Below are 26,503 nucleotides of genomic sequence, written 5' to 3' on the forward strand. Positions count from 1 at the left end.
TTAAAACAAACATCAATTTAAAAGAACAAATAAGATGTACACATATTAAAACAATCCTCATTTAAAATTCATCATTTAAAATTCACAATTTAAAAATCATCTGGATAAGTCTGCCAGAAGAGACTGGTCTTCAATGCAGTGTATTCATCGATTCTGTAGGTAAACATGACCCAAAACTATGTAGGTCTTTAAAGGTAATAACCAACACTTTTGGTTCCAGGAGCCCCATGGATATCAAAATCCATGGATGCTCAAGTCCTCTTAAATACAATAGTGTAGTAAAATGGTGTCCCTTATATCAAATGACAAAATCTAGATGTATTTTTTTGAACTAATATTTCTTCTGAATATTTTCAAGCTGTGGATGGTTGAATCCAAGGGCACAGAATCCATGGATACAAAGAGCCAACTGTATTCTTGATGGCTTTTTTCCTACTTCAGATTTTATGAGACCCAGTTTAGCACCTTATAAACTAGCATGAGCAAAGTATTAGTTAAAATCTCAAGGACCCAATCCCTGCCGTTTCATGCTATCAGTTCAGTTCACAAGTGCCCTTGGGTACATAATTCCCTTTTGCCATAATTTCCTTATGACAGAACCAGGAATAAGTAACTTGTACTGTTCATTGAGATTTATGGCAGGAAGATGTTACACAGGGGTGCAGTATTAATAGTACTTAATTATTAATAAGAAGGAAGTATCATGCATGCAAGCTACAAGTGCAGGCTCAGATGCTGAATAAGCTGAATCAAGCGTAAAGATTTTGTCTACATAACACCACTTCAAGTTTGCACTAAAGAATGTTTCATACTTAGGGAGAAAAATAGCATCCAGACCAAAAGTAAGTTTGATCCTCCATGACATGCTAATATTCTGTTGACATTTTGAACAGAGAGAAAAATTATTTCATTTCTGCCAGTTCCTGAAGTAGTTACTAATGCATACTAAAACTGATAATAAATCACTCTCCAAAATAAATTTAGCATAATGCCATCTCTTAAATTACCATCCATACTGAGAAAGTGACATAGGTACAGTTCATGCAAACATGCATGAGGCTGATGAATCTATTCATACAAACATCTGATTATCAATTTTCCATTTTGATTATCATGGATAGTAATTTGGGCTGAAAAGCTACAGTTTGAGTATGAATTTAATTTATATGTTAATTTGCCAATGTGGATATTCTTTAAATAAAATATAATGGAACTAGTATTAAGATGTGGGTGCTTTCAGCTTTTCTGGCTGAAATAAATGGAAACACTGCCTTTGAATTCAATAAGACAGCCATCTGCTGTTCAGACAAGCACCTTACGGTTACTGTACACAGAATGATGCATAAATTTCAAAACTGTTCTCCTTTAAATGAAAACAGTCATTTTTGTAGTCAAGTGAGGCAAAGAGAATAGTCTGACCACATGGTAATGGAAAGCACAAGATACAAAGCATCTCCCTTGCTTAACTCCATGGTCACCAGACAAGTAGAATACAGATACCGTATGGCAAAACTGTTGTCAATTAAACTCATAACTGCTTCATTTCCTTGGGAGATTCTGCTTCACAGATAAAGACTTCTCTAATTAGCAGATAAAGCCCTTCTATCTCCTTCGAAATTCTTGGTGAGGGAATCAAAAGAAATCTGTTTACACTGTCAATGAAGTCTTTTTTTAAAACTAGCAAAAATAGAAAAATAACACCCACATCATAATACTAGATGCCAGCCACAGATGCTGGTGAAATGTCAGGAATAAACTCTTCTAGAACATGGCCACATAGCCCGAAAAACCCACAAAAAACTATAGAAAAATAACAGTTTTAAGGCATCCTGTATTTCATGTGCTACAGTGAACCCAGTGCAGGATACTTGATTTGAAACCTGGGTTCAAATCTTTCTCCAGCTGTAATTTCTTAGGTTAGTCTAGAAAAGTTAGGTTTCAGATTAAAATAATTGGCTACCCAATTAAATAAATGCAAAAGTAATTATGCAAGCTAGTATAATAAAACTATATATTTCATCATGTGAACACCACCATCTGCTGCTCCAGTGCAAACCTTTACTGTGTGAAGTTTGGGAGCTGCGCTGTCCCTCCAGAGTAAAAACAGGCACTGGCAGGCCACCATTTTTCAGCAGTCTGTACTGCACCTCAGTTAGCAACCCTGAGGTCTAATCTGCACTGCAGAATTAACACAGTTTGACACCACTTTAACTTTGTTCTAGCACCAGAGGGCTCTGACAGAGAAGACTAAATATCTGATAGAACTACAAATCAAAGCATTCCATACCATTGAGCAACAGTAGTTAAAAGTGATGTCAAAATACATTATATCTGAAGGGCAGATTAGATCTGAGATATACATCTGAGGTCCGGAAGTAAAAAAGTAGGGAGGACATTTTCACAGAAAAGGGCCTTTCTCAGTTGCTTTCTGCCAGGGAACAGAGCTAAGAAGATGATCTTAATGGAAGGGTCGCACTAGAATACTGCCTCCACCCCAGAAAAAAAAAAAAGAGAGAGAGAGAGAGAGAGAACTTGAGACAAAAATAGAAAGGGATGGAGAGGTGGAAAAAAATCACATAGAATATACATGTTTACAATATAAAAATCAGTATGTTCAACATTTTAGAACTGTTTAATAAAAATGTTTCTTTGAAAGTGTAGGTCAGGAAAGGACCAGCATGGTGTAGTTGTTTGTGTGTTGGACTATGACTCTAGAGACCAGGGTTCAAATGCCAGCTCAACCATGGAAACCCACTGGGTTACCTTGGCCAGTCACACTCTCTTAGCCTCAGAGGATGGCAATGGCAAAGCGCCACTTAAAAAAACATGCCAAGAAAACCCTATGATATATTTGCCCTTAAGGTCGCCATAAGTCAGAAACTACTTCAAGACAGAAAACAACAACAAAGTTCAGGAAAATCTCATCCATTTCATAGCAAAACATCTACAAAAATAAATGAAACCATAAATGTAAGATGTTGCAATATTTTTCCAAACTTGTGGAATGACATCATATCTGAAAATTCAGCAAAAAGTCACACTTGCCTATAAGAACAAGATGCACACAGCTGTATGTTCTGCAAGAGCATGCTGTGTTTTAAAACAAGGCCCATTTTCCCTGCACTTGTTGTGTGCCTTCAAGTAGTTTCTAACTGATGGAGACTCTAAGGTGAACTCTATTACAATGTGTTTGTTTGCTTTCTTGCTTGGCAAATTTGTTCAGAAGGCAAATTTGTTCATTTTGTCTTCCTCAGAGGCTGAGAGAGTGTGACTTAACTAAAGATACCCAATGAATGGGTTTACATGACTGGTCTCCAGAGTCATAGTCCAACACTCAAACTATTAGACTATGCTGGCTTTAGTTCCCCACACACCATGTTCTTAAAGGCAAATGCATTGTTTTGTAGTGTCAAATTTTGGCAGAGTAGCAGCAGTTAGGTGTAGTCCCAGGCAGGTGTTCAGAAATGAATTTCACCCATGAACTCTTGGTCTGGTTGCTTTTACCATTTAAGACATTTATATTGTGATTAGCCTATAGCATTCTCTTCTAGAACAAAAGTCACCATGGGTAATGATGCATTTTGTGTGTGAAAAGTTTTGCACAACACATCATAAAGTGAATAATTTTTAGAATGAATGAACGTATTAGATGAGGGGTATGGGCAATAATAATTTTCTTTTTTAAAAAAAGCCAAGATTACATGTTAAACCATGAATGAATGGTAGTGAAACTGGCCACTACATGTTGGGTACCATCCCAGGAGAAAGGTGGCATGTAAATAAAGTCAATGAAAATATAAATGTTCCAGCCCAGAGGAAAACCACTTTAAATGGTTTATGAATTCAGAAAAAGGGCAATTAATACACTAAAACTACCCTTGTGCTTAAAAAAAAAAGGGGGGGGGACCCTTTTACAAACAGAATACAAAATATGGTGTTTTAAAATAGCATGTTACATTTATGAGACATTAGACTAAAGAGTAGCCAGCTTTAGTATATGCTGCAGAAATGATTTTGAAAATCAATAGAAGACTGTGACCAAGGAACAATATGTTGCTCACCACAAAATGAAATCTTTCACATTTAGCTACAATTACTTCTCAAAAGGCCCATTGTGTGCTACGGCAACAAGATACAGGCGGATACAATAGCAGTATTCCCCACAGGCCATATTTTAGTCTGTATAAGAATCTGTAAGCAAGCCGCTCTATGTCCATATGTAACCCTTGTGGGCAATGAATTCAGGAGATGTATAATCAAATAACTTAAACGCAGTGGGTAGCAATTTATTTTTCAAAGCACGCTCCTTTAAGAAACACTCACCAGGGCCAAACTAGATGTGACATTCATTTTGTCTTTTTGCATCTAATGTGCCGCCTTCCTGAAATGCAAATTAGCATCTACTGGGTACGTGTGAAAATTATTGGGATCACAGCAGACAGGCAGAATGAATATAATGCTTTCCTCCTGTGATCTTAAGGAAAAATCTGCCCTCTGGAGCTGGTAGCTGCATCAGAGGAGATTCTTTCTTTGGTACCAATGATTTGAGGCATTTCTTTCCAATGCAGATACCAACTCCAGTGGATGGATTTTCTTCAGAATTTCCCTCTACCTGCTGTGACCTTGATAATCAGCTCCATCAGATGATGCTGTTAACATTTTTAATGTGCAGATTAAATGAAAAAACTACTTACTACAATCAGGTCAACTCAATGTACTTATTTCAGAAGGCCTCTAATTTCCTCCAGCTGCAGAATTCACAGCTAAAACATAAATTTGTCTCTACTAGACCAATCTATCAAGATGCACCTCTTTTGCTGCTAGTGAAGTTAGAAATGTTGCCTATATGTCCTAAGAAATTAAAATACAGTATGTGCCAACATTTCAAAAGATTAAAATAAGGTCATTTCTGTATAGTTGTACAACCTAGTTCTCATCCTTCCATTTTACTCATATGTACACACACAAACACTGTTAAACTTTGCTGACAGCTCTTCTGTAGTAGTCACATATATGCAATAGCCTTTTTTCCAACTGGCTTCTGAAGCAGATTCATCAGCAGACTCTTCACACTTTGCTAAAAAACTGAAAATGCTTAACACAATGTTTGATATCACTATTTGTGCAATTAATAGTGGTGACACACAAACTTGTCAATTTTGTTTGCTACTATACTCAATTGTTTTATCCCAAATTCATGCAATCAAATTTTTGAAGTAATTAGCTGATCACAAAACTTCATATAAAAAAGTAAAACGGAATTCTCAACCATTTGTACAATCCAAAAGATACAGGTGTTTCTAGTACGGAAAGGACAGTGTTGTTGCTGCCTGCTGTGCAGCTGTTAAAGATGAGGAACTGGCAATGGAAAGAGATGGCAACACTAATTCAGTATTAAAAACAACGCTAAATACATAGGAATTCAAACCAGGCTTTCAAAGGCTATGTACTCAAAGATTTCTATCTTGAATGAGTGAATCTGTCAGTTTCACCTTTCCTCCTTACTTGAGGTAGCAGCCAATAAGACAGCAACATTTATCTACAGATATAAAGGAAGTCACAGACCTTTGTGTTTACAGAATCAAGAAAAAGTTCACATAGCATGGGTCATATCTGACACATCTCCTCTGTCATAATCAGAGAAAAATTGAGTCTCATTGCCTGCAACAAGGAAAATGGTTCACTATGCATTTAGCATCTAATGATACTTTGGTGTTAATATATGTAGATGAACATGCATTCAGCCCCAACTCAGAGATTCTTAAGTTTAAGATTTGGAAGAAGGAGGCTGAAGCATCAGAAGTACAGATTTAGGACATATGCATGAAAAATTAAACATTGTTTTTAAACTCATCTGTAAATTCTTCCTAAAGGGACAGAAATAGGACACAATAACAGCTGGAATGTAAGTCTGTAGCTGTACAGATTGGAAAACATTGCCAACAGCAACATATTAAATACATACTCTCTATTGTTGTTAACTGGCCTTGAGATGATCCCGACCTATGGCGACCCTGTAGATGAGACATCTCCTAGACTCCCTGTTCTCCACTGTTCTGCTTAGTTGCTTCCAACTCATGACCTCCTTCATACAGTCCATCCACCTAGCATGTGGCCTTCCTCTTTCTACTTCCCTCCACCTTTCCTAGTATTCTTGTTTTTCCCAGTGAGTCTTCCCTTCTCATGATGTGTCCAAAGTATGACAGCCTTAGTTTTGTCATCTTGGACTCCAGGTAGATTTCTGGCTTGATCTGCTCTAGGATGTACATGTTTGGCTGTCCACAGAATCTTCAGCACTCTTCTCCAGAACCACATCTCAAATAAATTTATGTTTTTCCTATCCTGTTTCTTAATTGTCCAGCTCTCACATCCATACATAAACAATATCTGTGCAATCAAAACGCAGAACTAGTTGGTTCTCAGTCATTTGGAAAAGTGCCATTGCACATACTACTGTACACAAAGGGACTCCTTTTGGATGTTTCTTTAAATGCACACTGGTTGGGAATGGAACCTGCTGCTATTTTACCTTCTACTTCCTCACATATTCATGGTATATAGTTTATGAACATCTGTATGGATTATAATTGAGCTTTTTCTTTTCTTTACTGGCAAATCAAATATACATTACTGAAGAGGAATGGGTCTCGTCCTTGAATAAACCCTATCTCTCAATGAATCTGTTCTATTCCTCCAATTATGTCTACACTAATAAAATGACTAATTGTACCAACTGGTCACAAAACCTTTGAAATCTGTTTTCAAATATATTTATAATGATGTCATGTTTAAAATAGGTGGCCTCCTGACTAATAACAAAAATAATGCTATAACAGGAAGCTGTTGGTTTCTTAAATATATGCAACAATAAGCAGTTATTATCCACTTGTGCTTTCAGCATTAATATTTTGACATACCAACTGCATTCCCAATCCACATTAAACATTAAAACTGAATATCTGTACATTAGGACTTACTTCTAGTCAATTTCAATATTCAGCAGAAATGTCTAAATTTAAATCTAGCTGATTAGGATCTTTCTAACCTGAAATCCATTTTTTAAACCTTAAGCCCATATTGTTTACATACTCTGAAAAAAATGCAATATTTATGGCTGGGTAATACTCTTGAAACCCAGTCAGTCACACTCTCTCAGCCTCAGAGGATGGCAATGATAAACCCCCTCTGATGAAATTTGCCAAGAAACCCCTATGATAGGTTTCCTTAGGGTTGCCTTAAGTCAGAAATGCCTTGAATGCATACAACAACAAACAAAATACTCTCCGCCACAAAAACATCTCATCACAGGTTCACCTTAGGGTCTCCATAAATTGGAAATTGAAGGCATACAACAACAGCAACAACATAAAGTCTTAGCACAACTAGACAAAATGTCAAGGGGCAAGCTTTAACTGTGCTAAAGCCAAATCCTACCCAGCACAGGGATGTGGGGAATTACTTAGGGCCACTCTTGCCTTGATCTAACTTTGTGCAGGCCTTGTTATTATGTCCCTAGGTTGGAAAAAATTTGTATTTGATGTAGCTTGGCTCTTTCTTTGATCTGCCTCTTCTCTGCCACTATTTCACCTCTTATGTCACCATCTGTGGAGAAACACAGGCAGAACAAAATGCTCAGGGCAGTCAACAGGAATCAGGCTGGGAAAAGGTGGAGGCTGCTCTCAAAAGTGAATATAAAAGGTGGAGTAGCCAGTGATATTGGCAGAGCATGTCAGGATCCTGAGGGATTTACAGCTAGGAAGGTGGGGGATATTAGAAACCACCTCAAGAGTGCATATAAAAAAAGTGCTGAGCTGAGAGAGCTAAAATGTGTGTATTGAGAGTGTAACAAGTAACCTGTGAGGTTAACAGCTAGGGAATCTGGGTGTAGGTTCTGTGTGAACCACGTCAGTGAAGGAATGTAAATACGGTCAGTGAGGGAAAGTAGTAAATTTGTAATAACTGAAGTAATCCGTATATTGTATCACAGGCTTGAGAGCCATCCACTAAGAAAGACAGAGTAATAAGTTCTGAATGTCAATAAAGTTCTTTTATTTGTGGTCAACAAGGAGTTCCCTGAAGTAATTTTTACAGATAACAACAACAACAACAACAATAAACTTTATTTATATTTTTCACCTCTCCCAGTGGATCAAGGTGGGATTACAACCATAACACAATAACATCTAAAATGTTTACAATAAAACAATAACAACATTCAATAATACAATTCAAGCAATAAAACACACTACCAAGTATATTAAAACTCTACCAAAAGTAATAAGAAAAGACACTTCAGTTAGTGGTGGGATAGCTGTTACATATAAATTGGTGCCAAGCAGTGGGGATTTAAAAGATCCATTGTGCTGCATCAGAGAGATCTGGTGGAGTTGGCTCTCCACATCATTTTAGGATCTTAGGGCCCGTTACAAATGGGCCTTTTAGTATGTAGTCAGTCCGTATTAGAGTTAGGAAGGTGCGGTGCCTCCACACACCCTAACCCTAGTACGGACTGAGTCCGTACAAAATGGCGGCACCCCATTTACATGGGGGCTGCCATGACGACGTCACGACCGCACCGCCTCTATACGGGAGCTCCTTCCTGGTTTGAGGTGCTGCTTTGCGTCGCTGGGCGCAGCCTTCAGATGGCTGCGCCCAGCAATGCAAGAGAGAAAGGGGCCAAGCGCCCCCTTTCTCCTCCTCCTCGCCACCGCGGGGTGTCCTTGGGGCTTGAAGCCCCAAGGACACCCCTTTCCAGGCTGCGGGGAAGCGGCCTTTTGCTGCTTCCAGGCTGCGGGGAAGTGGCCTGGAAAGCGGCGGATCGGGGCCTCAGCGGCTGCCGTTCTGACCACTGAGGCCCCGATACCCCAGGGAAAGGGGCGGGTACAGGCCGCCGCTTTTCAGCGGTCTGTAACGCACCTTAGATAGCACTAAGAAGGGCAGTCCTGACAAGAGATTGCTCTTCTGGCAAATTTTTGAGATCAGCCAGTAAAATTGGCTTTCTGCTGGCTAAAGAGACTTGCACCTAATCCCTTCAACTGGCACATCTCTGAGTTAGGATTACACTGACGCTTGCACATGAATGGTAGCATTCTGCATTGGTGTGTATAATACTTTCACATAATAGAGCTAAAATTTCCTTCAGCTGCTCCCTCTTTCAGCACATACTATATTTCATGCTCCTTGCAGGATCTACTTTCTTTTTGTTGGAAAGCACCAACCAAGATCTTGTGGAAGACATAAAGAATTCTGAGCCTTTGAGTCCCAGAAAAGTCCTTTCACGCAGAAATTATCTTATGGTAATCCTAAACTTTTCTCATCACATTTCATCACATATAGGCTTACATAGAGAACCAGCATGGTATAGTGGTTTTGAGTGTTGGAATAAGATTCTGGAAGATAAGAGTATGAATTCCCCCTCAGCCACAGAAACCCACTGGGTTGAGCTTGACTCAACATAAGTCAGGTAGAGTTGAAGGTGCATAACAACAACGAAGTTTAACAGTGGTGAGTGAGTGAAGAGAATAACGTGTTGTTTGTATAGTTAAATGTTGGGTGAGATCTGCCTCCTGTAGACCTGGGATGGAATGGAAAGGAAACAAAAAGTGCCAGTCCTTGAACACTTCTCATTCCCCATAAGAAAATTAAAATCCAAGATATTACCTTGAATTTCCAAAACACATATACAGTACCCACACAGGCATCTATACAAACTCATAAAACATGAGCTTCTTCTTTCATCTGATGTGCATCACTCTCCGGTACTAAAATGGATCTATAAAAAAGTTGCTGATTCAAAAGAAGGTTTAGCTATTACAATGATATCAACAGCCTTAGGCTTCAGAATTCACATGAACTGAGACTGGTGTGTGTGTGTGTGTGTGTGTGTGTATCTATCTCCTACCTGCAATAGGACCTGGTGAATAAAACAATCTACCAACACAGACATAATTGCAATATATGATTATATCATGTTTACACAATGTATCATCAGTATGATGCCTCTTGAAGGACTTCTACTGCAAAAGTACTTTATCTATAAACAGAATTTGCTTCCAGCAGTGTTACTCTCCTAAAACGGCTATCGCTTTGAAAATGCTAATATGCAAATTTCACATCTGCACCAGCCTAATTATCCAAAAACAAAGAAAGAAGAAAGAAGACACATACACAGTGTCTCTTAAATATATTGTTGTGTGTCATTACTTTCCCAAGGCTGAAATACTGGTCAAGCTGGGAAACAAACCCTGGTCCCCAGAATCATTTTCTTGTGTGTAGGTTTGGGCTGCATTACATTTAAGACGCTGGTTCAGGTCTTAAATATAATACAGCCCAAGCCAACTCATAAAAAAACAATATGGACTGGATACCATAATCTACAATGATCTAATATTTTTAGATGTACTATTTCCATATCTAAAAATGAAAGATTACCAAATAAAGATCTTCTAGCACTGTTGCTAAGCACTGCAAGATTAGAAATCATGAAATCATGGGAAACATTAGAGGATCTGTCAAGACAGAAGTGGATAAAGAGAGTGCTGCCTATAGCATTATCAGAAAAGCTAACATATAAAATAATATTAACAAGAGAAATTAAGGAAGATAAATGTGAAGAAATCTGATAACTTTTTAATACTATTGGCCCTCCACTAATCCACTATTGGTTTTTCAGTTAGTAGAGTTCCATGTGTTCTGCAGATGATCCACAATTTAAATGAAAGCACTGTTCAGTACCAATTCACACATTAAAGAGATGGTACAATCAGTACAAGAGAGTCAGTGTGGCATGGTGGTTTGAGCGCTGGATTACAACTCTGGAGGCCAGGATTCGATTTCCAGCATGGCCATTAAACCCACTGAGTGACCCTGGACAAGTAACATGCACTTAGCCTCAGGGGAAGGCAATGGAAAACCTCCTCTGAACAAATCTCGCCAAGAAAACCCAATGACAGATTTGTCTTAGGTTCAGAAATCACTCGAAGGTACACAACAACAACAACAACCAATTAGCACAAGGTTCTGAGCTACTCTGGTCCCACAAAAGTTTTGACTCGGAAGAACACACACACGCTCTTCAGCTTTCTACTCCCCACTTCTCCCACCACTGCCCAGAAATACATTTAGCTGTAAAAGAATAATAATAATGAGGCAAGCCTAGCATGGATGAGAATAAATAAAGTTGCACAGGCCTTCTTCTTGTTGCAGTTAAGCATGTAATCATGATCACAAATAAATATGCATGGGGAAAACAATGATTCCAGTAGCAACTTATGACTGAAGCTGCTTGATGCAATACCATTCATTGTGAACTACAAAGTATGCACAGGATCAGGGAAGCTGGAGAGCTGCCATTTGATCATAAGGGAAGACAAGAAGCCTTTCAAGGAATTTTCACTGGTTGAATGAATGCATTTTCAACTATCATTTTCTGAAAGCTTTTGACATGCCTGCCCCCCCCCAAAAAAACCAGATTTAAGTTATTTCAAGTGGACTTCCACTCATATTTGCATTATTTTTCTTAATATTAAACATTAAATATTTAAATAATATCAAAACATGTAACAGTTAATATTTCATATTATAAACTATTACTATAAGCATTTTTCTATTTTTCAAAATTCACATCTTTCCCAACATCCTTTCAAAAAGTGTCTCTCCTAAAAATAACAGGAAAGTAATTAGTGTTATAAGCAATCCTAACTTTAATCATATAAAGAACAAGATCCATGCTCCACCAAACACACTTGAGAGTGTCACTCTTTGTACTACAAGAATCAAAAGCAAAGAACAGGACTCTTAGTAGAGTCCTAGATTCACATAACAAGATGCCTAGCTACAGGCAATGGATAGTTTAATATCATGCTCTGAAGTTGTTCTGTCCCCAAACATTTTTCTTTAATGCAATGTTAGCAGGTAACAGCTTAAGCAAGGAACTTGACTGTTTAACCATTTTCTTGCTAGGAGTTGTTTGTTTGCTTTTGTCTTGTAGACCACATATACACAGAGAGCAGTTCTTCAATGCAGAGGAAGAAAGATAGAAGGCCATTATCTCTTTAAAGTGGGAGAAAGCAGCTTGAAACAAAGATTAAGCAGACAAACATCAGAAAAGTTAATGGCTATATACACTTCCCACCATCACTCTTTTGCTCAATGTCACTCACAACTGTTTTGCATCACTTCAAAAACTGTTGTAAATAAAAACAACTGCTTCATATGCTTTGATCATTCTTTAAAATTCAAGCACTCCTGTGCTTAATGGGAGTCTTTGGGGCTATAATCCTTTGCAATGCTTGCCTGTGTCTAAACTCTAATGAATACAATGGGGTTTACTTCTTAGAAAGCATGCACAGGATTGGGAGATAAACCACATAAAATAATTTCCCTACATTCTTCTTTGCCTGAATAAACAAAGAGGATTATACCCATCTTCCTGCTATTAAGACTTCTGATGCCAAACAAATTTCGAAATCATTCTCACTGCAACCCCACAAATCCCTTTCTTTTAATTCAGCCCCAAGAAGAAAGTCTCTTCTGTATCTTCTCGTATACCATATACTATCAAAGTAAAGACCTTCAGTGTTATTGGACTACAGTTCCCAGAATTCTTAACCATTGGCTATGCTTGCCAAGGCTTTTGGGAGTGGCAGTGCAACAACATCTCAAGGGACACACTTTGTGCCTTACAACCTTCTTTAACCAGTTCAACATATTGACAGTAGCTGACCCAGAAATAGTGTGAAGCAATAATACTGCATTGCCAAATATAAGCCTCCCACAAAAGTAAAACCTTGGGTAACGAACACTGTGCACACACATACTATTCAGTGCACTAGATGTCATCTCTTTACAGCCCAGTTTAGGGGGGGGGGACAACAATAATAATGCCATATTACTGTCCATGAAAACAAACACAAGCACAAACCAAATGCACTCAGCAGGGGTTCAACTAGACTTAATTAAAATAATTTGTCACTTTGATACCCCTCGGTGTCACACACTACTCTTTAAAGGGGGGGGGGTCAAATGCAGAATTAGGACAATTTGCACAAAAGAATGCAATGAAATGCAGTGGTTTCTGATTTCAGTAGCCAGAACAATAGTTTAACTTTTCTTTGCAACATACAAAACTGTAACATAAACACGAGCCTATAAATCATTCATTAACTGGGTGTCACGTTTCAACTGTACACATACAAGATAAAATACCAGTTTGAAATGACACATACACACACATTACGTTTTCTATTTATTTAAATATTTATAGCCTGCCTTATATCATAAGATCTCAGGACAGCAAGCAGCACAGACTAGGATGCTTCTAGTTCTGAATCATCTCTTTGGCCAAAGCAGCATTAGAAATACACACCACTCATAAATCAAGAAAAAAAGTTCATTAAGTGGTGCTATTATTTGTTGCCGAAGACTAGAACCAGCTCACACGTTTCCAGATTGTCTGATACACAAATATTTAAGTGGCTAAAGAAACCAGGTGACATCAACCTTAGAGAAGCCACTGGGTCTTCTGTTACCAGAAAGACTAACAGGTTTTATTTGGCACAAATTTCCATAAACTACAGCCCATGTCTGCATATAATCAAGTGTGCTTCAGTCTATTAAAGCTATACCAAATAAAATTCGGTAAGTTTTTAAAGTGAGACAAGGACTTTTGAGTATATTTGTAATTGATTGGACCAGATGTTACATTCTTTACACAGTTGTAATTCTGAAAACACTTGAGAATGCACTGTGGGATGTTGTTTACAGAAAAGACAGAACTGATTCTCAGGACAATGCTAAATGTTATAAGAAACAGGTGCTTCTGCTAACAGCATTCTCGCTTGACTTCTCGAACACTGTGGGACTCCGTGTCCCAACTGATGCTCTCAGGGCAACACTCATGGTGACAAAGTCATAACATGGAATTACTTTTACCACACACTGAAGAGGGGGGAAACCACATGGAGATGCCATTTGCAGCAGCAGCCCAAATACTGCTTTCCATAACATTATGTATTCCTTAAAATTCTTCTAATTTGCAGGAAGAAAAGAAGTAGACAGTGAATAAGATGGCACAAATAATCGTTCTGGGTGATAACTCCCCCCCCCCAGCACTGATTCTCTAAGCCCCTGTGGTCTCATGGGTAAGATTTAAAATGTGTGTGCATGCTGCAGACTCATCCTAGCACATCAAGTAGCATCAAGCTTTAGCTTTGTGTTTCATCACCCTATCTGGAAAAAGAAAGCAATGATAAGCAACCCTTTGATTGTTGCTTCAGGACTAAATAAGAACTATAAAGTGCTCTGCATACTAGAATGTCATGCAGAAGCAAACTAAACTGGAAATACATTACACTGATTACACTGATTGATCAATACAAGGATTTGCTAATTCTCAGCACACACCTTTAGATTCTAAGATTGGTTATATTAATTGTATTCATTTACTCAGTATTATTTCATGATAAATTGTAGTAGCATGTCCATAATCTCTTTTGAGGTATTATATACATATTCTGGATCAGTACTACCCAATGTGGTCCCCAGATTGGTGGTGGAACACACTGGAAAGCAATAATAACTGGTCATACATGTCAAGAGACCCTGAGAAGCACTGTTCTAGATGACTAAAGATCTAGCAGTACTACAGCATTACCTTCCCATTCCAGATACCACTTGCCTAGACCCAGTGTTACTTGGTGCAAAAATAGTGTGTGTGTGTACCCCTCCACTCCCCCATTCCTGGGTTTTCTTCCTGGAGGGGAAGCTAGGGGATGGAGTACCCAGCAAGGGTACCCACACACCCCTCCTGCTCCTCCCATCCCAGGCGTTCTCCCTGGAGGGGAAGTGGAGGGACAGAGCAGCTGGCAAGGGCATGTGCACACCCTTTCTGCACCAAAGGGAAGACCCAACCAGGTGTCGCCCCTCTCCTGGGTGTCACCTGGTACAAGCCATGCCATCACTCTGTGAAGCCCCTGCCTAGAGATCTCAAGTTTTCTTCTTTAAAAAATATGAGTGAAAGAACAGAGTTATTCTCCTGAGAAAGTGAATTCTAAAAATCACTGAAATATGTTAACGCATTCTGACCCAACACTATCCACAAAAGACAGGAAAAAAATACAACCAATATATCACAGATGTTTATGACAGATTCGATTACTGTTATGAGCTAAATTCCATGCAATTTGCACTAGAGAAAAACTTACTGTATTAAAGAAGTATTACTGTTAATATGAATCCAGCTGTTTAAAAGACTTAGGCAAGAACTTTAATATATTGGATTCATCATTCCTCCACCCAAATCATCCAATTTAGTCAAATCTGGATAAAACTAATACTTAAAAAATGGGTGAGAAGAGGGAGAAGTTCTATTCAAACATAAACCAAAGCAGAGTTACACTAGGGTTGCCATAACTCCGGACCTCCAAAACGGAAAAATGTTAGCCAGGAAAAAAAAATGCCTTAAAATTGAGGATGGAGGGAAACGCCCAATGAGGATATTTACGAGCTGTGCTACTTTCTGACAGAATACGGTAATCCCGCTGGAGGTGATAGATTTAGAGACGGACCAGATATCCGCTGTGAACTCGGCCATTGCAAAGGAAAAACAAACGACCCAGAGAACATTGTGGTTTATATGACCCGTGACCACCGTGAAAGGAATGTGCGAAAGAATAATGGAAGCAAGCTATGGAAAACCGTTAAAAGATAACTGACTCCGTAGAAAAACATATTTAAGATGTCCCGACGTTGTCTCAGGAGGAGAACAGATTATCAATTTTTGGCCGTTTCCTGCAAGCAAGGTATATTAGATTTCGATGGGTTCAACGGAAGGAAGACTGTCACATGGAACGAACGAAAAAAAAAACATTTAAGGTAGACTCAGTAGAAAAACAGCTAAAAAAACTGTTGGACATATGAAAGGCAGGACAGAAGAGGATGAGGTGGACGGAAGACAGAAAAGAACAAATCATCCGAAAGACTCTGCAAATACACAGGATTAAAGCACAATACGAGAAGATATGATAGAAGAAAAAAAAGACGAACACAGATTGACGGTTGAGTATGAACGAGAGGGAGAAAATCAGAGCGGGGCAGCAGGAGGGGCCTGAATTCTCTGTTGAAGACGATTTGGAATCAATTGGGGTGAACACATTTTGGGAACCTCAATTGGCTTATATCTGGAAGACCTGTACATAGGTTAAAAAGCGATGACCACACTATTATCATGGAATGTCGTGGACTAAACTCACTCATAAAAGAAGGGCAGATTTTTCAATATTAGAAAAAAGAACAAAGTGCAAATTTGTGGTATCCAGGAAGACGCATATTAGGAAAAAACGATGTAAAAATATTTGACTAATCATAAATTAGGCCAACGTTTGTCTCAGCTAAAAGTTAAAAAAAAAAGTGGTTGTAGCAATCTATTATCTCCACATCAGATTCAAGCCAAAGAAATTATAATGATGGGAGGAAGATATTAGGGGTCGAAACTCAAATAGATGGAAAATGTATTTTTTGCTGAATGTCTATGGGACCCCTTGACAATAAAGCTAACTTTTCTAGGGAACTCACAAACACAAACTCAACTCAATTGGATATATGAAAATTATATATGTTTGGGGACTGGAACGGGGGGTAATAAATCCATCTGGGGATAGGGAACAATCAAAAAGAAATCAAACAAGAAAAATCCGGTGGTAAAATTCCCTTCTCCTTCTTGAAGCTTGTCCGACTTAATGACTTTAATGACCCCGGAGATTATTGACTGGGCACATCAGAGTAGAAACTAAGTATTTTCCGAAGTACATACGATCCAACTCCGAATGCGTTTTTTCTGGTCTCAACAGGAGTATGAATGGTGTATTAGAAACGAGGATAAGGGCAAAAAAAAATTTCGGATCATAATCCATAATACTGAAAACTTAAGAGGGAAAAGAAAAATAGATCCTGGAGACTTAATGACTTCTGTATTACGCAATGAAAAAAATTGTCTCACAAGCAAAGGAGGTATTAAGAAACTACTGTGTGGACATCTCAGAGAAGGGTACAAACACCCAAATAGCTAGGGAAGCATTAGTAAAACTACCTTTCTGTTGTTTGGGACTTACATTTTTTCTTTCTTCTTCTTTTTTTTTCTTTTCTTTTTCTTTCTTTCCTTGTCTCGTTCTTTTCTTTCTTAGTAAATTCTAGGGGGGGGTGGAAATTACAAAAGGATTTGTCTCTCGACTGTTAATGAATTTTTTTTTCTTTCTTTTCACTGTTAATTAACAAGATCTCTGTTGTGACAATGAACAATGACAAATAACTTGTTTGTAACTTTTAATTCACATCCAATAAAAAAAAACAAAACAAACGGGAAAATGTAGGACAAAATTTTCAAATGTAGGACACAGAAATGTGTCCTACGTTTGAAATTTTGTCCTACATTTTCGGAGGGGAGTGGAGGCCAAGCAGGAGGAAAGCCTCCACTTAAGGAGTCTTTCCCTCCCCACCTGGGCCCGGCTCGCCCGTCGTCGGGGCCTCCCTTCCTTCTCCGGCCTCCGCAGGGCGCGGAGGAAGGGCCAGCGGGGCATCGGCACGGCCTCCCTTCCTTCCCCGGCCTCCGCAGAGCGCGGAGGAAGGGCCAGGCCGCGGGCGATCGCACGGCCTCCCTTCCTTCCCCGGCCTCCGCAGAGCCGCGGAGGAAGGGCCAGGCCTCGCGCGATCGCCGCAGCCCTCCTTCTTCCCGGCCTCCGCAGAGGCGGGAGGAAGGGCAGGCCCGCCGATCGCCGCGCTCCCTTCCTTCCCGGCCTCCGCAGAGCCGAGAGGAAGGCGCAGGCTGCCGGTGTGATCGCGGGGAGGAGGCTGCAGAGAGCGGGGAGGTGTCGCGGGCTGCGCCCAAGAGGCGCCACCTCCCTGCAGCCTCCTCGCCCCAGGCCTCACTGCCCTCTCTTCCTCCACGCGGCCATGTGCGGTGGAGGAGGAGAGGGCAGCGAGGCCCCCCGGGTTTGCTCCGCAACCCGCTGCAACCGGGCTTTTCCGGTTTTTGGCGGCACCCGTGCGTGACTGGGAAGATGCCGCCAAAATCGGGAAAAACCCGGTTGCAGCCGGGTTTTTGGCAACCCCAAGTTACACCACAGAAAGGCTCCCAGGTGAAGTTAACTATGGGAAAGCTGTGTGCTAGACAACTGTATGGGTTGAAATTAGAGCTTCTCTGACTGTGACTGAATTCAAGGGTTTGATCAAGTGATTTTCATCAAAGTGAGCATTTTAGCAAATGCTGATAATTTGGTTCTGCTAGCTGAGAAACCCACAGGCTTCATGCTAATGCCACTTCACATGTTGAAGATTAGATGAGTCTGTGCTTTAATGTGAAAAAGTATGTGTCATTCCATACAGATAGGAGCTTGAAAATTGGATTCCCACTCTCCCATTCCAAAGAAGGAGTATCTTCATATCTAGTACTTCAAAGGTTTCTGAAGCTGGCACACCTCCATGCCATTGTAATGGATGCCAAGAAGACAGATGTGTCACTCTTAGCTTCATGACAAAAGATGACATGCTTACCATTTTCCCCCTCTCAAGGATAGACTGCCCTTTGGATTCACCCTAACAGTGAGACCGGCATCACTGCTCTCTTAAGAGTTGCTCAGCCTTCCAAAACAAGCCACCAATGACACTGTGCACATTGCTCAGCAACACGGAGGAACAGCGATTCCTAAACTGGGGGATTCTTGGGAGTGTAATCATTACCCACACATTCCACTTCCTTACTAGCCTTGACTGTGTAATCTGTTGCTCTAGGTCACTTATGGAAGTTGTCCAGGAATGTATACCAAGATTCCATCTGAGAGTGACATGGCAATCTATATTTGCGGCTCACTCGAAAACAATTTGGATGCAATAGTGATTTCTCTCCCTCTTCACCCATACCCAGAAGCCACCACCATCTTAACAAGCTAATTGGTTTCCCAATGGGTCTGTGATATGAAGTGGGCCACACAGCTCTTCAACACCCAAAGATACCCTCCAGCAGTGTAAACTTTCTCCACAAAATCAAGTTACCAGCTAGAAGTTCCTTAAAAGAACTACTAAGGAGAAATAAACCACTGCCTTTCTGAGCATACCAACCAGGGAAAGATCTTCATTAAGGATATAATGGGACATAAGTATCATTTTATATCATGCAGCAACTTTACCCATTTTGCCAACTATTGGCTATTTGTCCATCATACTCACTTAAATCTTGTGTCTCTTAATAGTGCCACTACATCTGGCAACCATGACAAATGTTGTTGTCACTGTGGCCACCCAAATTAGACATTCCCTCATGTGGTGGGTAACTGTCCCCCACACTCAACAGCCTGGAAACAAAGACATCTCAACTGAATGGTACTGTTTCTTTGAATCAAAGTGTATCAGAGACAGGTAGCCAGTTAAGCCAGATATGGTCCAAGGCCAGAAGATAACTATTGTGGACTAACAATCCCTTTGAGACCGGAAGTCAGCCATGAGAAACATAAACACTGACGCCAGAAAACATAAACACCAGAAATGCACTCCTCTGCCTGATGTACAAAGAGGGTATGAGTGTCTCTGTTCACAGTTTAACTGGTTGGAGCACTGGGTGGATGAGGATTGGCAAATGAGCCCATGCTGAGGGTTTGTGGGTGGGAATGTGCTATGCTAAACTTATGTGCAAGTAATAATACCAGATACCATGGTTCCAGATCTAATAGAGCACATTTGGGTTATCTCTAGTACCCAAGGAGCTAACCTCTCCTTTGTCCAAGAGGAAATCATGATAAACCTTTGAACACAGTTTCCTTATATTAGTTTTGTTTTGTTTGTTTTTTTTTTGTTTTTTTGCATTCTGGCTGGATATATTAGTGATCAGTTATCTGTGATCTAAAAGCAAAATACTCCCCCCCCTTTGGTATACTTTTTTTCTTTAGAATTATTTTAAGATTCTAATTTATTCTAGGAATGAAATTTACATTATATATACTTTCATATAATATTATAGTTTGACCCTTAGTCCTAGATTCTGTATCCATGCCTTGTTTTGCTGTTTATATACACGCACCAATTTACTATGCCACGTAAATAATAGGACTCGAACATCACATATTTGGTATCCACCAAAGGGTCCTGGAATGAAACCCTAGTAGAAAGCAAGGGCCCCATGTATATTATTTTCATTTCCATTTGCTTTCTTTGGCTCTGATATTGTTATTTTATTGCTCCTATGTTACTGTTTACATGTAAATATTCTCTGATGAGAGATTAATCTGTTCTTATCAGTTTAGTGACAAGTGACAACCCATATCATCACGATTCAACACTGATATGCTGGTTGTAACACAGTCTTTTTCCTGTCAATTCAATAGCTACAGTTTCTCTTTCAAAATTATCAGGAAGTAAAGCAATGTATAATGAAAGAGACATCACACTGGAGTCAGCATTCACTCTAAGTACTTCAGATGCTAAATATGGCATGCGTAGTGGCTAGGAGAATAGCATTAAGTTAAGGAAGTCCAACGCTAAATCCTACTAAATCATTAATTCCCAAACACACTTCCTCAGTTATGCACCAATGAACACAGTCAAACATTATAAGTAAACATGCAGGGGCTGTCCTTAAATGACTTTTAACTGGTCACCATTGGCAGCTTCAGCCTCTACCTCATTTTTATTATTGTGAGAGCAGTAGCAGCGAGAAGGTTAACTCAGTTTAGTGGTTTGAGCGCTGGACTAGGGGTGTATCCACACCGCAGAAATAAGCAGTTTAACACCAACTAACTGCCACAACTCTACCCTACAGCATCATGGGATTTGTAGTTTGATGAGGCACCTGAGCTGTCTGACACACCAGGCTAAATATCTTACCAAACTATAGCATCCCCAGGATAGAGCCATGACAGTTAAAGTGGTTAATAAAATGTACCTAGAGAGAAGTAGACTGTAGTGTACGAAGCTCATGCTGCCAACTTCTTTCTTTCAGTTAGTCTCAAAGGTGCTACAAGATCTCTCTACTACTGATTCTACGATGAACACAGCTATATCTTTGAGTTAAAGCAGTGTCAGACTGCTTCATTCTGCAGTTGTGGTACATCCTAGGACTCTCAGAGACTAGGAATCAAATCCTGTCTGGCCATGAAACCCATGGCCTGACCTTGGACAAGTCACATTCTCTCTCTGCCTCAGAGGAAGGAAATGGTAAACCCAGATCTGAACATATTTTGGCTAGAAATGCCAGTGTACCTTAAATCAGACAACACTTAAAAGCATCCAAAAGAAGAAGAAGCAACAAGGAGATGATGTAAGAACTGCTGTGAAATACATACCAATGCCTTTGAACACTCCAAGACCGTACCTACACTACCAGCTCCTACCTTCTATCAATACTTTGTTGTTGTTGTGTGCCTTCAAGTCATATCTGACTTCTGGTGACCCTAAGGGTCACAGGGTTTTCTTCCCAAGATTGTTTCAGGCGAGGTTGGCCATTGCCTTCCCCTGAGGCTGAGAGCATATGACTTGCCCAAAGTCACCCAGTGGGTTTTCATGGCTGAGCCAGGAATCATCTGGTCTCCAGAGTCCAACACTCAAACTACTATGGGCTCTCTCAATCAAATTTAAGAGTTACTTTTCATCGTTTGATTCCAACCTAATGATAGGTGGAGTTAAAAAGTTTTAAAATTACAGGTTAATATAAAAATGAAACAGATCTTAAAATATACAATATGGGGGGTGACAATTACGGTGTGCATTTAAGACAACCTCTGCGCTCTTATTCAAGTCCTGATTTCAAAGTTACAGCAGGCTGGAAAAGCCGGGGAGAGACATATGTGCAGGTAAGTTTTGACCCTCTTAAATAATCTTAACCCTTGCTCCTGTTTGAGAAAGAAAGAAATTTTATGCAGGAAGCACCCCTTAGTTCCAGGTATCCTTCAACCTCAGGGACCCCAAGCTTTCCTTTGAAACCCTCTCCTTTCCCTTCAAACCAACCTGTCCCACTTTCAACCCACTCCTTGCCAAGGCCACCCCATTTCGTTGCCCTCTGCCAAATCGGCAATCCTGGGTTTTTCCTCCCCTTCGCCACCTGCTTGGGCATTGTTGCTCTCCTACATGGCTTTTTATGTATTTTTTATGTGGTGAAGAGGGAAATGCCATTTCCGTCCCTGACTTTCCCTCTCGGCACCCAAAGTTAGCCGAGGGCAAAAAGGGCACAAGGGAAGAAGGGTGGGCTTGCCCTTTCTTCTTGGCACCCAGGGCAGCCAAAGCCCTCCTGAGAAGCTCAAGGGGGCCTTCATGCATGCCCTGGGCCCAGGCTGACCAGATGCCTTCACTGTCAAGGAGGACCAGGCACTGCAAATGTAGGGACCTTCCAGGGAATAAAATGGAGGACATGCCAAAGAAAAGGCTAAAAAAACTCCTATAAATATGACATTCCCTGCTTCTCAGCCATGCTCCAAATGGAGGACATTTTGGAATTCCTCCTTGGAGGAGGTTGAAAATTGAGGACATATCCTGGAAAAAAGACCTCTGCTCATCCTAACTAGAAACCTTCCTATAAATATTAATCCCTGCTCTTAGCCATGCTCCACATGGGGACGTTGTGAATGGAGGACTGCTTTAAAAAACACTCCCATAAATGTAAATTCCTGCTTCTTAGCCAGGCTCCAAATGGAGGACCTGTGGAACCTCCTGGACAGAAAGCTGAAATGGAGGACATGCTAAAAACACTCCCATAAAATGTTATTCACGCTCCTTAGTCATGCTCCAAATGGAGGACGTTTGATATGGAGACATGCTAAAAACACTCCTATAAATATAAATCCTGCTCTTAGTCCTGCTCCAAATGGAGGACGTTTTGATATGGAGGACATGCTAAAAACACTCCTATAAATATTAATCCTGCTTCTTAGTCCTGCCTCCAAATGGAGGACGTTTTGAATTCCTCCTGCGACAGCAGCTGGAAATGGAGGAAGGCCCTGGAAAAGGAGGACCTTGGTTACTCTAAGCTAAAACACACAGCTATAATGTAATCCCTGCTCCTTAGGCATGCTCCCAATGGAAGACATTGTGAAATTCCTCCGGACAGGAAACTGAAAATGAGGACATGCTAAAAAAAACATTCCTATAAATGTAAAATCCTGCTTCTCAGTCCTGCTCCAAATGGAGGACGTTGATTTTGAAAATCCTCCTGGACAGGGGACTGAAATGGAGGACATGCTAAAAGCACTCCTATAAATATAAGTCCTGCTTCTTAGCCCTGCTCCAAATGGAGGACATGTTAAAAAACACTCCTATAAATGCAAAGTCCTGCTTCTCAGCCCTGCTCCAAATGGAGGACATTTTGGACATCCTTCCTGGACAGGAGACTGAAATGAGAGGACATGCTGGGGAAAACCTCCCACCTAACTATGCAGTCACCCTCCTTAGTCCTGCAGCTCAAATGGAGGACATTTCGAAAATCCTCCTGGACAGGGAGGATAGGCGGGGGGGGGGACTCATAGTGTGAAGAGGTGGGATCCAGCCCAGCCCCCTGCTGGCATGCCCTGGGGGCCCTGGGAGGCTGGGGCACCCTGCCTTTGGGGCCAGCTGGCCTCCTGCCCAGCTGCCTCAAGCTCTACCTTCTTCGCCCAGGAGCACAAGCAGCAGCAGCACCAGCAGCACTGGGCTCCTCCAGCTCTTCATGCCCTCCTTGGGGGAGGAGGTGGCAAGGCTGGCAAGCCGAGAACGCCTTGGCATTCGCCTTGCCTGCTCCCCTGGCTGCCTCTTCGGGGCGGCTGGAGCCTGGTGCCCGCTGGCCCTGAGCCAGAAGCCTCCCCGATTCGCCCTCCTCTGCTGCCTCCTCTCCCCAGGCAGCGAAGCCTAGGCTCAGCCAAGCCCACGCGGGCCCCTGGTGGCCGAGAGGAGCAATGGCACCTGCTGCTGCTGCTGCTGCTGCTGCTGCTGTGCAGGAGACCCACCTGCTCTGAGGGGATGATACAGTATAGTAGTAGTAGTAGTAGTAGTAGTAATAATAATAATAATAACATAATAATAATATAATAATATATAATAATAATAAATTCTTCCCTCCATATTGCAGCTGTGATATTTGCGGATTTCATTATTCCAGGGGTTTTCAATATGTTCTCCTTCAGGAATATCTAAGTCCTCCTCCAGTGCAACTCTATGGTCAACTTTAACCAAAAGTTGCACTGAAAGACCTAGAGATTCCCAAAGAATACTCTCCTAGGCATTTGTAGTTCCTCCAGTGCAGTTCTGTGTTCAGTGTCTGTCGGACGTTGAGCACAGAGTTGCACGGGAGGACCCTAGAGTTCCTAGAGACGTGTCTCTCAGGTAAAACAGCGTTTTGTTATTTGCAGTTTTTTCCATGTTCACAGGGGTCTTGTGCCCCTAACCCTAGCAAATGTGGGAGGGACAAGTATAATAATAATACTATCTTCCCATCTCTCTGAAGGCTCCAGGCCTGGGAGGGGACATGTTTAAATACCAAACACCTTTCAAAAGAAAGCCCACACACAAAAACACCCATCAATTGTATATAGACAATATAATATGTATGGCAATAGCAAGCGCATTTCTCTACCACTTACCAGTGCACTTAAGCTTTCCAAGCATTCTCTAAGTATAGGTTTTACAACCTCTAAGCTAATTGTTCCCAAGAAACTGGGTATTCATTTTAGTGCCTACAGAAGGATGCCAGGCTGAGTCAACCCTGAGCCCCTGCCTGGTATCGAACTCACAACCCTGGTGGTTTGCTGAGTGAGTGGCTACAGTACTGGCATTTAAACCATGCTCTCCCGGCGTATAAAACCATTAAGATACACTCCTGTAATACATTCTTTAAAATATACCAATGAGCCTTCAGTGTTGCTGAAAAGGGGGTGGGGCGGGGGGAACAGTTTGCAGGGTGACCAAGGGTTGTCCTCCTTTTCCTGGGCAGCCTCCATTTCTGCCTTCTCTCCAGAATGGATTCCAAAGGTCCTTCCATTTGGAGCTGGTCTAAAAAAGGACATTGAGTAGCAAGGGGTTTGCAAGAATGAGTCTACTTGGCAGCCTGTTCTTGTTGCAAACCAAGGGGTATAGGACAGTGTGACCAGACACCATCCACCTTTTCCAGGACATGTCCTCCATTTCAACCTCCTGACCAGGAGGAATCCCAAATTGTCGGCCATTGGAGCAGGATGAAGAAGCATTCGTGTACATTTATATGAGTGTTCTTCCTTTTTGTTTGGTCACACATCCTCCATTTTATATTTTTGTAGTGCCTTGTCCTCCCTTTGCGGTTAGAAAACATCTGGCCACCCTGTCCCAGGCATGTTCTATATTTCAACCTTCTATCCAGGAGAAATTCCAAAAGGGCTCCATTTTGGACAGCTATTTTAAAAAAGCACATTGCATAGCCTATCATGTTTGCTGTTTCCCCTGTGGGAAATGTGTACTTTGGCAGCTTGTCCTTGCTGAAACAGGGGAACAGGATGACCATGTCTTCCATTTCAGCCTTCTGTCTGGGAGGATCCTCCATTTTGAACAGACTAAGAAAGCCCATTGAGTAGCCCAAGGTTTGCTTTCTCCTACAAGAATTGTGTCTACTTGGCAGCCTGTCCTTGCTGCAAATAAAGGGACAGGATAGATCCTTCTAAAGATCTTTTTTCCTAGGACCAGCAACAGACAAGATCAGGGTTTTCAGAGGGGAAAAGGACAGCAAACATGTTAGGCAATGGGCTACAGGAAGACACAATGCAAATGCTGAAAGGATTTTCCCCTTAATTTCAGCACGATGAACAAATGAAAGGAATGATTTAAATGTTGGGTCAACCAAGGGTTTGTTTGAAGCATTTCCTTGTTCCAAATTCTATAAATGTATTGCAAGTCAACAAGGCATTTCAAATTCATCAGAAAAATACAACTGAGCACATAAAAAAAATAAAGTATGTCATATAGCTGTAAATAAACCATATGAAATGAATTTACATTTATAATGTGCTTTTTTGGCTTTTACGTTGTTAACATCCTACTTTTTTCTTGCATGTTCTACATTTTGTGATGCCTTATCCTCCAAGGCCCATGGCTTTCGCCTTTGAAGTTTTTACTTTATAGATCTCTCTCTCTCTCTCTCTTTCTGTTTCTCTTTCAAGTTGTTGCTGCCTGGGGCAAAGTGTGTCCCTCACCCAACCACTCATCTTGTTGTTGTGGGCCTTCAAGTTGTTTCTGACATATGGCGACCCTAAGGCAAGCCTCTCTTGGTGACCTTGGGCAAGTCACATGCTCTCAGCCTCAGAAGAAAGCAATGCAAACCTCCACTGAACAAATCTTGCCAAGAAAACCCCATGATAGGTTCACCTCAGGGTTGCCATAAGTCAGAGGGCACACAACTACAGAATTAAAAAAAAGTATTTATTTATTTATTTATTTGTATTGAAGTCTTTAATAGTATGGTGGTATACTATTTAATAGTATGATAGCATAGTGGTTTGAACATTGGACTATGACTTTGGAGATCAGGGTT

The 26,503-nt window shown here is 40.8% G+C and overlaps 1 protein-coding gene across 1 annotated transcript in view; it reads right to left on the reverse strand.

Moving 5' to 3' along the window:
* Positions 1-23,771, reverse strand: part of PTPRE (protein tyrosine phosphatase receptor type E) — a 159,726-nt gene extending 135,955 nt beyond the window's left edge. The window contains exon 1 of the mRNA XM_042459724.1: positions 23,616-23,771. The gene's annotated coding sequence lies outside the window, so the exon portion shown is untranslated. The remainder of the gene's footprint in view (positions 1-23,615) is intronic.
* Positions 23,772-26,503: the final 2,732 nt, after the last annotated feature.

This window comes from Sceloporus undulatus, chromosome 3, assembly GCF_019175285.1.
Source record: "Sceloporus undulatus isolate JIND9_A2432 ecotype Alabama chromosome 3, SceUnd_v1.1, whole genome shotgun sequence".
Lineage (NCBI taxonomy): Eukaryota > Metazoa > Chordata > Lepidosauria > Squamata > Phrynosomatidae > Sceloporus > Sceloporus undulatus.